This window comes from Myotis yumanensis, unplaced genomic scaffold (genome assembly GCF_028538775.1).
Source record: "Myotis yumanensis isolate MYYU_CA2020_CCGP unplaced genomic scaffold, mMyoYum1.0.hap1 SCAF_6, whole genome shotgun sequence".
Classification (NCBI taxonomy): domain Eukaryota; kingdom Metazoa; phylum Chordata; class Mammalia; order Chiroptera; family Vespertilionidae; genus Myotis; species Myotis yumanensis.
The window spans coordinates 40,960,470-40,974,873 of NW_027223757.1; positions in this window are offsets into that span (position 1 = coordinate 40,960,470).

Below are 14,404 nucleotides of genomic sequence, written 5' to 3' on the forward strand. Positions count from 1 at the left end.
ATTCATGACCTCAATTGGTTTAGTCCAGGGGTGGGCAAACTTTTTGACTCGAGGGCCACAATGGGTTCTTAAACTGGACCGGAGGGCCGGAACAAAAGCATGGATGGAGTGTTTGTGTGAACTAATATAAATTCAAAGTAAACATCATTACATAAAAGGGTACGGTCTTTTTTTTTTTTAGTTTTATTCATTTCAAACGGGCTGGATCCGGCCCTCGGGCCGTAGTTTGCCCACGGCTGGTTTAGTCAGTACCTATTGATAACTATGCCCTCATGTGGCCTTTATTTGGCGCCTGCTCATGGAGAGAGAAACAGGGAGGGAGGGAGAGAGGGAGGGAGGGAGGGAGAGAGAGAGAGAGAGAGAGAGAGAGAGAGAAGGGAGGAGAGGAGAGGAGAGGGGAGAGAGAGAGAGAGAGAGAGAGAGAGAGAGAGATCTTCCTCTCCTTATGACCTCATTTAACCGTAAGTACCTCCTGAAAGGTCTGTCTTCAAATATAAGCACAATGGGGGTGAAGGTTTCAACTTTTGAATTTGGGGGAGACACAGTTCAGTTCATAGCACTGATCATGTTGGATTTGATATACTTTGCCAATATTTTAAGGGGAGTTAGACAATAATGATACTACTACTAATAATAACAGAAACATTATAATGATGATTATAATAAACTAGTAGGCCTGCGCACGAATCCATGTGCCAGTAGGTCACTGCCGCTTCCTATAGCTCTCCGCCCGCTGTCCCGCTCTCCTGTAGCTCCCCCTGCCCCCTTCCTCCCTCCCTGCCCCCCACCCCCACCCCATAACTTGCTGCCCTGCCGCCTCCTGTAGCTCTCCACAGCCCACTTGTACCTCGCTGGCCCACCCTCCTGCTGATCTGTGATCTGGTCGTGATGCGCTTGGTCGTTATGCCTCAGGGCGTAACAGTGAATTACCATATTCCTCATTATATGCAGTGGTTCTCAACCTGTGGGTGTTGACCCCTTTGGCAGTCGAACGACCCTTTCACAGGGGTCGCCTAAGACCATCCTGCATGTCAGATATTTACATTACGATTCATAACAGTGTCAACATTACAGTTATGAAGTAGCAAGGAAAATCATTTTATGGTTGGGTCACAACATGAGGAACTGTATTTAAAGGGCCAGAAGGTTGAGAACCACTGTATAGGATTATAATGGCTGTACCTAATTGAGTTCTCCCAATGTGGAATACACTGCTTTAAAAGGATTACGTATATTAATTTTGTTTTGTGAATCCTCCTAATAATGTTTGAGGTAGAGAGTATAAATGAAGATACGGAGCCACCGGACCTTAGCCAAGAGCCTTGCCTAAGGACCAGGTTTAAGTCTAAGAAAGGCCATATTGATACTGTCATTCATTCATTCAGTAACATTATCTCAAGCTTTGTAACACAGCCGAGTTACAGATAGGACCTCATGGAATTTTAAGAACAAACATTGGGTGTAGAGATAGAGAATAATTTGTGATAAGTGCAAAATGTGGAGAACTGATTTAAAATAAGAGAGATCAGAGGCAAGGAGACCAGTTATAAGACTGTAACAGAGTGCAGGTGACAGGCAAATGACCAGAATTTCGACTACAGTATCAGCTAGTAGAGAGGGAAGCAAGCAGGGAATATTTGTTACAGATTTAAGAAATAATATTTGCTAATATCAGTAGACTCTTCCTTTGTGGGCCTCTAAAATCCTGGTGGAAGGGAGAGAAGACAGCTGTCTAGTTCATATTTTTATTCAACTATGATATCAGCTGTGAAAGAAGAAAGTTTTTATCTTTAGTCTAACTCAAATGGATTATATTTTGATGAAAGCTTAACTGCATCTCCTATTTTTATATTAAAAATATCATCTAATTTTTATTGCTCTGCATGCTACCTCTTCTATTTAGTTTGTTTCAAATACCCTTCCCATCATTAGAATAATCTATATCTGTAATAAGAAGTCAAGTCTTTGTCATAAAGCCAGTAGGGAGGTCTGTGTTCTAAATTCATTCTTAAGTGTCTTATCTTTTTGTGAGCTCTCAGCACCTAATGTTACAGAATTTCCCAAAGATATCCAGTCTTTACTCAACATCTTACTGTAATGGTATTATTTGTGGCCTCATCCGTGACATCAGCAAACTAATCACATGAGTCCTACATTCAACTAGCAAAAAATGGAAACCAAAAGGGTGCTTTACTCATCTGTATGTTTTAAAAATACAGAGGGTCAATAAGACATAAAACTATCACAAGGCATTCTCCTAGAGAACAAGAAAAGAAGAAACACAGTATATCCTTTATTCTAAATGTCCTCCTACAATTTAATGTTTCTGAAATGGAGATTGGACATGGGTCTTACATTTGATGGCATCATAGAATTAAAGACAGACATTAACCCCACAGCTCTGACTCCAGACTCCCACCACTTAAATAATGAATCCAGAATAATCGCTCCTCTATTTACAGTTAAAGCCCCCCTCATCAAAACTGATGACATGGCAACTAAGAGAGAGGGTGGGAGGTCGTGGAGAGCAAGACGAGGGAAAGAATGGTACAGAGGATGACACATTTCTGGCCTCATTATACTGCTGGTGTCAGCATTCAGTGAAACACGCTTTCTGCTGAGGAAGCCCAGATGTGTTGGGCAAATGATCAGTTCTGTTTCTGAACATGTAGGGTGAGCTTTCTGTTGAGCAGCATGTGGAGATAAGATGTGTAGGTCTTAAGCTCCGGAGAGGGCCTGGGGCAGAGATAGATTTGGGTATTTTTCACTCTGTTAGGGAGCAGTTAAAACTGTGCTTTGGTCCAGGCAGATGAGAGCATTTAGAGCAGTGTGAGGAGTGCTGAGAAACACACATTACAAATGAGTGGTTGGTGATTTTTCCCTTGAGATCATCCTCTTCAGCGAAGGAAAATGCAGAGGATTGGGAGTAGAGTGGCACAAAGTCATACCGAGGGTTGAATGTATAGTTTGGATTATCTGTTTTAACCCCAAATACTGATTATGGTTGCCAGAGAGTTTTAAGATTCCTAAATTTGCAAAGCCCAGTGTCTCCAGTACCTGGCATATTAGCCAGTACATGGTGCTTAATAACTACTTCTTGGATAATTACTAATGGAGCTGCAGTAGTAGAATAATTAAATCGTGCAATAATTATGCTTTAAAAATAATCACAAAACAGTATAAGAGTAAATAATGAAAAAAATTAATACAATTCCTATTAACCTCAGTCAGTTAGTGCTAAGTGTGGAGCCTATTCTTCAACACAACTCATGTTGTACATCAGTAATTTTCAACCTTTTTCATTATAAACTAATGACTAAAATTCTATAGCACACCAACAACTTTATTTTTTGCTGATCTGATAAAAATAGGTATACTTTTGATTCATTCACACTGTACAACTATTGCTGTGTTGGCTGTTGTCATTTTTTTATCTGATAATCTGGAGAAATGGGGGGTCAGTGCTCCTGACTAAATAGTAAATAGTCAGGTATTGCATGTTTTAAAATTTTTCATGGCACACCAGTTGGAAATTGCTGTCATACATAAATAACAGGATATATATCTATATAAACCTATCTATATATATATACACACACACATATATATATCTATACACATATATATGTGTATATATTATATGTTTTGACATTCTGATTGCATATCTATATGTGTAGATATGCAATCAGAATGTCAAAATACTTTAAACATAAAATAGACCTTATAAACTTAGTTTAAATGTAATTTGGAAAATTTGAGGGGGAAATTTTTTCTTAGCTTGTAATGTTTAAAAAAATGATCAAATGTGATATTTGGTACCAGTTGTGAATTTTACATATGGATATTTTTTCAAATTCAGTGTTATCTGAGGTATCACATGGTTTCAAAATAAATAAAAAGTTGCCAGCGCACTATTTCTGGGTGTCATGACCACCATCTTAGCCTCACATTGAATTCTAAACCAGTGCCCTGCTCAAAAAGGCTCTCTGCACGGGTATTGACAATCAGAAGGAACCCTCATTTGACCTCTGCTTTCGGTTGCTAATACTTCCTTTGGGAAAGGAAGATAACTCATAATCTACGAAGGCCCCTAATTTTTTAGTATTTCAGGCAGTCCTTTCCAAAGCATAAGGTCAGAGAATGAATCTCCACCATAGAATGTCGTGAGTGACATCAGAGCCTTTGAGAAAAAGACCTTGGCATCACACAGGTATACAAAGGCAGACATCAGATCTAGACAAAACCACATATAACCATCATGTCAGGAAGGAAAACTTAAAATACTCATGAAATAAAATAATTTGCTTTGTAGTGACCTTAACATTAACCTCTTTTCTTTACTGGTAGATATTTCCAGCATAAATTGAAATCTCCTTGCAAAAATAGTGTATGTAAAATCTTCAAAGAACACATTGATTGCTAGACTTTGGATCCATATGGTTCTTATCTCCTTAATTCCTTGCTCAGAGAGCTATGGGGTTCATCTATTTTCAGTTTTAGTAAAAATTTCCTAATCTGTGAGTTCTGGCCTAATTCATTGACTGGGACTTTGTACATGTTCTTTATGAAAAATACTCCCAATAACCAGTGAATTCTGACCTTGACTTAGTCTTGCCTGAAGAACTTTGGCTTCTAACTTTTTTGATATGTGAAAACAAATGAGAAAAGCTTGCAACACAACTTGCTTTGAATGGCCATATATTTTGAAACTTGCTAAGGCTGGTATAAAGAAGACAGAAAGCTAAATCAGCCTAGCTCAGTGTGACACTTATGAAGAAAGACTACTTGTTCCAGAAATAAAGCTAAATCTACTTATGCCAGAAAAGCCTACCTTGGGAGCAGAGTCATAAGGGCAGAACTATTTCAGAACAGGGATGGACTATTTCCAGTATCAAAGGAACTCTGTTTTTCTTCCTGTAAAACTTAGTTCCCCTTATAATCTTACTCAGAATAAGGTTTCAGTTTATGGCGAGGAAAATGGTTGGTTGAAATGCGTTTTATTTTTAGCTAAACTCTTCCATGGTTTTACCTGGTGTGTGTGTATAAATAAAATGAGAATTATTTTTTAAGCCATTGGCTAGGTTGGACGTTGTTTTCATTTATAATGGTTAACTTCAGATATGATGGATTTGTCTGACCCATGATTTTCATTTAATTTCAATATCTGTTAACACATATGTCAGATTGCGTACTGGAATGGCAAGAATTGGTTCATTCACAAATAAAAGTGTAGCTTTTATTTAAGATGGCTTTATAAAAATGGAACCTGCTGAAATTGTGCTATCTCTATATGGTATTAAAAAACAAACTATGCTTTTCTTTTAATTATGTAGCTTCTTGGATGGAGCTCTGGGATAAAAAATATTTGAGGCTGAAGAGACACACAGCAGCTTGAGTCATTATTGTCAAATAATGTACAAATGAAGAACAAGAAAAACTACATAATGAAAAGTTTTTCCCCTCATTTAATTCTAATATGCTATAACACAAGTGTGTTATTGGGAGTCTTTTCACATGTAATTAAACTATTGAGAGACAAAAATTTTTTTTTAGTAAACTGAAGGCCAGGGAAGGACAGATAAAAGAATACTCAATTCCACAAAGATTTTATCAGCTTACCACTATTTTCTCTCTAATTCAATAATGAGGTAAAAAAAAAAAAGACTCCTGAAAGGTCTGGTGAAAGACTGCATAACTGCACAAATGTTTTGTTAGTTGTGGAAGTAGCATTTTTAGTTTCAAAATGTGGTTTATGCGTTTAAAGCAACAATAATTTCTAACACTTGGGAGAGAGCGATCTGCAGCCTTTCCGGTTGTTTCTGACCTGACCTACTCCTTAAGTGAATCCACTCTGACAAAGAGGGTGGATGTCATACCAGTTTGCTCTTTTTCTTTGCTGAATATTTTCAAAAATTTATTTAAAGACATTTCTGTACCACCCCCAAAATGCCAAACTGTTCTATGAATAGCAATCTTTTGCCATTAGCAGAATTGTCTTATAATTACATGTGGCAAGATATCTTGCAAGGTTAATCTTTGTAGTTTCTTGTACATGGCCCTTTATTCTATTCTGGGTGTTCCCATTGCCCCGAGGAGAAATAAGTTTATTGCAGATATGTAAAGAGGAGATTTATAACAGGAATAATACCTTTGAAAGCCAAGTCTTTTGATTTGTTAAATATTTTGTTGGCAAAAATAGTCTTGAAAATTAAAAAATTTAAAACAGAATTTGTGTTTTGCAGTACCCTAAGATTCACTGAGCTCTGTGTAAGCTGCCCTTGTAGGCACCTTTATTAACGTCCCTGTGGTCTCAGAAGAACCCTGACATAGACAGTAAATTCCTTGGCCCCATGATCAAGGAACAAAAAAATCTCTAACACTTGGTCTTTGGAAGGATTTGAAAGTAGAGATTACTCTCTTTATTTAATTATTAATAGTAGCTTTTTCCTTCGCCTTCTACATATAGGGCCAAGACTCAATTCCAAGAATAACCCTCACTTCCACTGATAAAGAGGATATCTTAACATAATAAAAACATCCCACTTAGGAGAACAGCCTTCCTTTGTAGATGAATTGCCCATGCTAGATCATCAAACATCATTGCTAGTCAAAGGGAAGTCATTAGAATTGTAGACCCACAAAAGACTTCAGAGATCACTTACTTTCTCCAGAACCCTGGCTGTATCATTCCTGGCATTTGTCATCTACTTTCTCCTTGAATAGCTTCATCAATAGAGAACTCCTCATTCATGTGCCAGTCTTTTTCATTGTTGACAATTCTGGTTGCTAAGAAGGTCTATATTCTATTCCATAGCCAGTTTTACATCCTGTATATTTTCTGTATGGAATAAAATATAATGTATTACTGAACTGAAGGCCCTGCTTGTTAGCCAGCCAAAGAAAGAAAATATTTAGTGTGGGAGGATTTTATTGGGAATTTTGGTGGAAAGTATTGCATTTTCAATATGCTGACATTAATACCTAAAGATCTATCTGAAAAAAAAAGAAGCAAAAGTAGTTACTGTCTTTTCAATTAATGTAGAATCTGAAGCAGAAAGAAGTTAAGTAACCTCAGTATGACACCATCAATGGCACAGGGGGAGAAGATGGGAGAGAACATTTTCAGTGGAGTGGGGATTAAGAAGTGAGATTAAGAAAGCCTGAGTTTGCCCTAGCTGATTTGACTCAATGGGTAGAGTGTTGGCCTGCGGACTGAAGGATCCCGGGTTCGATTCTGGTCAAGGGCACATCCCCAGTGGGTGGATGGGGGGGGGGGGGTCATGCAGGAGGCAGCCAATCAGTGATTCTCTCTCATTCTCTCCCTCTCTCTCTCTCTCTCTCTTCTTCCCTCCTTCCCTCCCTCCTTCCCTCCCTCCCTTCCTCTCTGAAATCAATACAAATATATTTAAAAAAAAGAAAGTCTGAGTTTGAGACTCTGGTTAAATAAATCACAGAGTGGCTGCACTTTTAGAATGTGAAATGTTTTATATAGTGAAATATATTTTATCAGATGTGCCTCATAAGAAAGGTTCTTCAAATAAATAAATGTATCACTGGTCAAAATTCCTGAAAAAAGAACAGTATGCATGTAGTTAGTGCTCCTTTGAGGGAAGGGACCTCGTCCCTGTGCCCAGAGAAATTTCTGAGGGTGTGATTAGCAGAGTCAACCCATAAACAAGGAAACTACAGATCTAGAGCCAGACAGAGCCCTGCTGAGCAGAGAGGTAGAGGCAGGTTGGGCCTTTGGGTGTTTGGAAGAGGAGGAGAGCACTTGGGTCCTGTCTCTGCGGGCCCGCTCTAACACCTTGGCAGGTGAGAGGAGCCTCGTTGCTCTTCCTCCCAGCAGATGCCATGGGAAAGGGAAGAACAATTTTGGCAGTCTCTGGGATCACCAGGAATAAGGAAAGAACAGTTTTATCACTTCAACAGCACTGGTCAGATTCTCAGTCTTGGGGTGGGGTCTGGGCACCGGATGGCTGAGGCCTCAGGAGATCTTGCTGTGCATTAGAGGAGTGCTGGATATTGGCTGTGGAACTTTGGGGAATGGAAAGGAAGGATCTGAGATTTAGAGGAGAAGATGTTGTGCATTAAGTCCTAGGTAAAGGTGAAGCTAGAGGCAAAGGGTAGCTTGAAAGGCCAAAGAATCAGGCAGAGAAAACTGAGGTCAGGGTTCAGAGAACAGGGAGATGCCCAAGTGGTTAAATTCAAGAGGGAGCATAGAAAAAGATGTCAGGAAAACTCGGAGCATTGTTTCTTTTGATCTGGTGGTCATGAAAAGTATTCTTAAAACAGTGATTCTCAACAGGAGCAGATTGCCCCCAGGAACATTTGGCAATGTTGGGTGACATTTTGGTTGTCACAACCGAGGGTAGGGGAAATGTAGCTGGCATCAGTGAGCCGAGGTCAGGGATGCTGCTGAACATCCTACAATGCACTGGACAGAGCACCACGAAGAGTTTTCCAGCCCAAAGTGTCAATAGTCCTGAGTTGAGAATCCCTCTTAAGAACTCAGTATACGGCCCTGCAGTCATATTGAAGCTGGAAGAATTTGCATTTCTTACACATCAATTTATTTGAGGCCTCCTGCTGATCATCGTTTCTGAACTGAACGTTGGCTGTAGGTCTCAGTTCCTCATATGGGCCTGCGACTGCTAGGTGGGTTGGACATTGTCCAAGACGTTTGTGCCAATGTCATGCTGGCTGCAGATGATCTTGACTGTCATCCCTGCTCAAGATGATGTGAGGAGCACCTTGTACTCTCTGGTTTACCCATCTAATCCTTAGCACCTGGCCACTGACTCTCCTTTTAGCCACCTTAGGAACCTTCTGGTCTTTGTTTCTCCTGTTTCTCAAATAACTGTCTACATGACAGCATCAGTGCTAACACTGATCTGGTCCAACCCCCTCACCAGATGTGGAAATTGAGGTCCCTCTGCAATGTACTTGCCCAAGGTCAAATCATCTCTAGTATAATATGCTTTACATTGTTCAGGCCTACACTGAAGCACGGGCTCTTAATATTATGCTTTCTCAGTATCTTCTCCATCTGCCAGAACTGCTAAGTAAGGTTTGTATTCATTTCTTCTTGCTGTAAACCCTCAACACTTTATTTGCCTAACTTCTGATGAAATGTTTGCATTTGGACCATGCCGTGAAAATAGCCATATATTTTAAAAGCCATATTGAAAGTCGCTGTGGAAGATCAAAATTTTCTGTGGCGAAAAGACATTTCTATTTCATGAGCAAGGGGGGAACCATCACGTAGAGTGGGTGGCAAAGAGTCTGTGCCTATTGACGTGCTGATGTGAACTTGGAGAAGTGCTTGGATAGCTTCGCTCATCTCACCAGGGAGGGCCCTGTCAATCGAAGGGATCTCCTGTGTGTCGGTCAGGATATCACTGACTTCCTGGTCTAGTTCTTTTCATGGAAGGAAGGAGGGGTCCAAAGCTGGGAATAGGTCGTCAGTGCTCTTAGTTTGAGAAGGGGGCTTTGGGGGAGGTTAAGGCGTAAACAAAAGATGCCAGTTTGCCATCCAAACCAATCCAGGGGAAATTGGCAGGGCAATAAATCTATTTTTGTGTTTTAGATATTTTCTCTGGAGAGAGAGAGATAGATAGATAGATAGAGATATTAAGTGTTAACTATGGGGAAATTATAATATTGCTAAGTACACAGGGAAATATTTTCTTTTTAGACTTAGGTAAAAACAAATCCAGGATACTAGAAGGCCCCAAAAGCTGGGGCTGGGGTTCTTAGGGATCCTGACAAAAGAAAGGGTCTTGTTTGACCCTTGGATGACCATTTCCACATTTCATTCATTCCCCCAAGTTTAAGGAATTTCAGCTGTGCCTTCTACTAATCTCAATAAGCAGAAACAGATATTTTCTTTCTGGTGGATATTTGTCAATGCAGGCAATTCAGTGTTTATAAGCTTTACTCTGTATCTCAGCATATACCTGTTTTGTCTGATTTATGAATAGTTGTGTTCCAGAAGTTCATTTCAGATTGGGATTTCTAAGTCCCAGCATGTTAATGGGCCTCAAGGGCCACTGAATTCCCTCAGAGTATGAGCAAAATTTTGCAGGTATGTGCAGATCACATGTTTTCTGGCCAGGAAGTCCACCATTTGCCTGAAAGGTGGCTCTGACTCCCAGATGTTAGAAACACTGTTTAATAATCAGCTGTTTGGAATTTTAATGAATCAGAAACAGATTCTTGCCTCAAGAAGTTTACAGCTTAGCAAGGGAGATAAGACATGCATATAATAAGTAGCTGTAAAGGTCTGAGAAATGTTCTGACATTCTGAGAAAAAGGGATGACTTTGGGGCATGGGCATCAAAATAGCTTTATGTTTTTTTCCAGAAGGGTACATAGAAGCAAATGAAGGGAGTAACTTTAAGGTAGTTAAGGAAAGTGACCCATTTATATGTAGATGCTTACAAGTTAGGTATTTGTAAACCTTTGCTTTAATGATATGTAAATAGTCAAATTATATTTATGGCTACACATAAAATTTCTCCATCAAATATGAAAAACCATGAAGAGTGAAACAAAATAGAGATACACTGCATTCACTGTACTCTCCATTAGACTGCATCCAGATCATTTGCTAAGAATGCATTAAAAAGCAGACATACTTCATTTCTTACCAGTGTGACTAGATAGGCTCTCAAAGTCATATTTAGACAATAAGAGGTTGGGTTTTTTTTTTTTTGCCACAGCAAACCTGGATATTGGAACAGAAAGCAAAATGTTCCCTCCATCCCTTTTTGGTCCCCCATCTCCTGTGCTCCTGTGTACAGAAGTGACATTCTCTGACCACTAGGTGGCACTCCTGATTTACCAAGGGCGGGGCTGGGCTAAACTGAGCTTCCACAACCTCTGAAAGAGCTGGGTGCACCTGATAAATGAGTTGGTGAAGGAAGCAGGAAGTCAAATAGAGTTGTGTAAAAGAGACTTTCAGGAAATCAAATTGATGATATTTTAGGTGACAGTAACCAAAAACTGCCTGTCTTCTTTTCACATTTACATTTTTTGAAATGTGAGATGCCTTCAAGGCATGACGACTGTTTCTGGGCCACAGGTATGGTAGATAAATGAACATGCACAACACTGAACTTTAACTTCCCTCAAAGCTGGCTTTTCTTCACATTTTTGTGTCTCTTAGTGGGACCTCCCGATTTCTAGGCTCCTAAGCTAAGTGATTTCTGAATTACATCTTTGATTCTTTAGTTTTCCTTTCCTATACTTTATCATGCAGTTCTGTTGTTTGTTGGTAAACTATCTTCTGTGGGCCTATCTTCCTTTTCAATGCTATCAGCCCTGTGTCATTTAAATGGTAATTACACAAATAAAAATTAATTCAGTAACCTCCTACTTGGCCTAACTCTATTCTTTGCCCTTTCAATAAAGCCTTTTATTACTGTCAGAGCTTGTAAAATATAGTTGAATCACAGTCACTTATTTATTCATTGATTCATTTTTATTTACACCTTCAACAAATATTTTCTGAGCTCTTCCTGAGATACTGTTCTAGATACTATTTTAGACTAAGAAGGATTTCTTAAAGATCCATAAATGTGGGTTCCCACCCTCCAGGAGTTCCTATGCCAGTCCTGTGCTCAAAAATGGATAAGCTTGTAAGATCCTCAGGACAGGGAAGTAGAACTTACTATGTGCTGAACTGACTTGATTGACTGAACTTTTGATAATTGGTTGTTGATTGCTCTTTCTATATTTGTGATTAGCAAATTGATTTTCTGTAACTTAAGCTGCTTCCCCAACACAATAGGGGCACAATACATATTTGTTGAATGAATGAATGAATGACACAGCTACAAACCCCTTCATCATTTTCATCAACACAGTCCCAAGTAGTTCAGGAACATGGATACCTTGCAAAGCAGTAGCCTTTAAGTATTTGTTGAAATTTCCTTAGATAGTTCTGATTTTTCCCAAGCAAAAAAGTGATTAAGAATAATATAACAAACAATTAATACCCTGCTTTTTCAAATTATAACATTTTGTCATATTTGCTTTAGATCTGTTTAAACAATTCAGTTTGTATTTTAATCAAATTCTATGTGTAAAAAAGGTAAAAATTTTAAAAGCTACACCTTAAAAAAAAAAAACAGTACCATTTTACCTTCCTGCTCATAATTTCTTGCTCTACAGAGGCAATGTCTTTCAAATATTTTAGTACTTTCACATTTGGCTATAATGCTACTTACTGACTTTTTAGTTTTGACTCCCACTGTGGAAGATGAAGATATAGCTCTTTTTTGCCCCTTCAGCCCCATCCATACACTATTGGGGACAAACTTACAAAAATAATTATTAGCTATTTATCTGAAATTCAAATGTAACTGTGTATCCTGTTTTTCTATTTGTTAAATCTTGCAACCCTTACCCCATAACCACATACATGCTTCATGCCACAAACTTTCAATTTAATTACATCTTAATTTTGACTTGATCATTTTTAATGTTTGCATTCTGAGGAGTATGCAAATACTAATGAAAGCTGGGCTAGAGAGTGTATAAAATATCATTTATTTTCTTTCCTGTTTTTGTTTCCTTAGATTGACAGTTGGTTTTATGCTTGCTTAATTTTCTTTGTATCTACTACTAATTTACCCTCACACTTTCCAGTGTGTAATTCTCATCTCAAAATTTTCAGTAGAAATTTATCCTGGAGACTTCTGTTCTAGTCTCATGAGATTGCTCCTTGGACCTACATTGCTGTCATTGGGAACCTCAGTCCTTGGGACACACATCCCTGTTTGCCTGTGAAGGATTCCGTCTTTACTTTTGTTTATTCCCTCATTTTGTTGGGAACTCCATGAGGAAGTTTTCCCAGAAGGTAAATGGATTGAGAATTTGCACATGTAGAAGTGAGTTTACTCTATACCAGGGGTGGGCAAACTTTTTGACTCGAGGGCCACAATGGGTTCTTAAACTGGACCGGAGGGCCGGAACAAAAGCATGGATGGAGTGTTTGTGTGAACTAATATAAATTCAAAGTCAACATCATTACATAAAAGGGTACGGTCTTTTTTTTTTTTTTTTTTTTAGCTTTATTCATTTCAAATGGGCCGGATCCGGCCCGCAGGCCGTAGTTTACCTGATTGTCCTTTTGGCCAAGAATAAAATCATACGTTGGGAATTATTTTGAAACATTGTCATATTACTTTCTGGCAATGTTGCTGTTGAGAGCTAAATGCTATCTTGAGGTTAGTTTCCTTCTGTCCCAGGTATTCTGAAATTTTACAACAATGTGTGTGGCCCTGAGTGGACAGTGTTTAGTTGTTTTGGATTCTTGCAGGATATATCAGCCTCCAGACACATTAAGGAAAAAAAGTTCAAACTTAATCAATCAATCAATCAATCAATAATATTCAGAACTAATTTCCACCAATGAAGTCAGCTTTTACCTTAATTTTATCAAATTACATGTTTTTCTTAATATTTAACATTGTGAGAAGACTTCACTTTAAAAATATGGTACTGACATATGAGCATAACCAATGGACGTAAGACACTGGGGGGTAGGGGAAGCCGGGGTATTGCCAAGGGCGGGGAAAAAAAAGGACACATATGTAATACCCTTTGTAATGCTTTAAGCAATAAAAAAAAAAAAAAAAAAAAAAAGAACAACAACAACAACAAAAATATGGTACTGAAATAATCTACACTAATAAAAGAGAAACATGCAAATTCACTCTGCTACGCCCACCAGCCAATCAGAGCAAATATACCAATTAACTCAACAAAGATGGCAGTTAATTTGCATACACAGGCACAGAGCAAAGACTGAAGGCTCCGGCCGGAGTGAAGACTGAGTGAAGACTGAAGACTGAAGACTGAAGAGGCTTGGCTTCTCTGCTGTGGCCGGACCAAAGGCCTGAGTCCCGAGTGCTGGAGGAAAACCGGTGCTGGCAGCCAGGGGAAGGAAGGCCTATTGTGCGAATCTTTGTGCGACAGGCTTCTAGTTCCTAATAAGATTCCAAAATATTTTGGAACACAAGTTACATTTTTACCTGCCACTGCATGCACCACTCCTCATTTGAAATTTAAACCCAATTTAAATTTAAAATTTAAAGTTCTAAAAATTAAACTACAATGGTTGTTGCCTAATGTTAACTTTGTTGAAAGTAGGAAAAGACAGCCAAATAGTTGTGACCACCTATATTTAAAGTACCTGAATTAACACAATTTCCCTGTTTTAAAATCTCTAAAATTGGTAAAATTTAATTTTGTGGAAAAGGAGTGCTGACAGCTACAAAAACTTCAAAGCCTGGTGTGGTTTTGAAATTTGGTTCTCCCAATAATCAATATGAACTTAGAAAATGTACTTAATCTCATTGAGTATCACCTTTTAAGTGGTTTTGATATTGTTGTATTT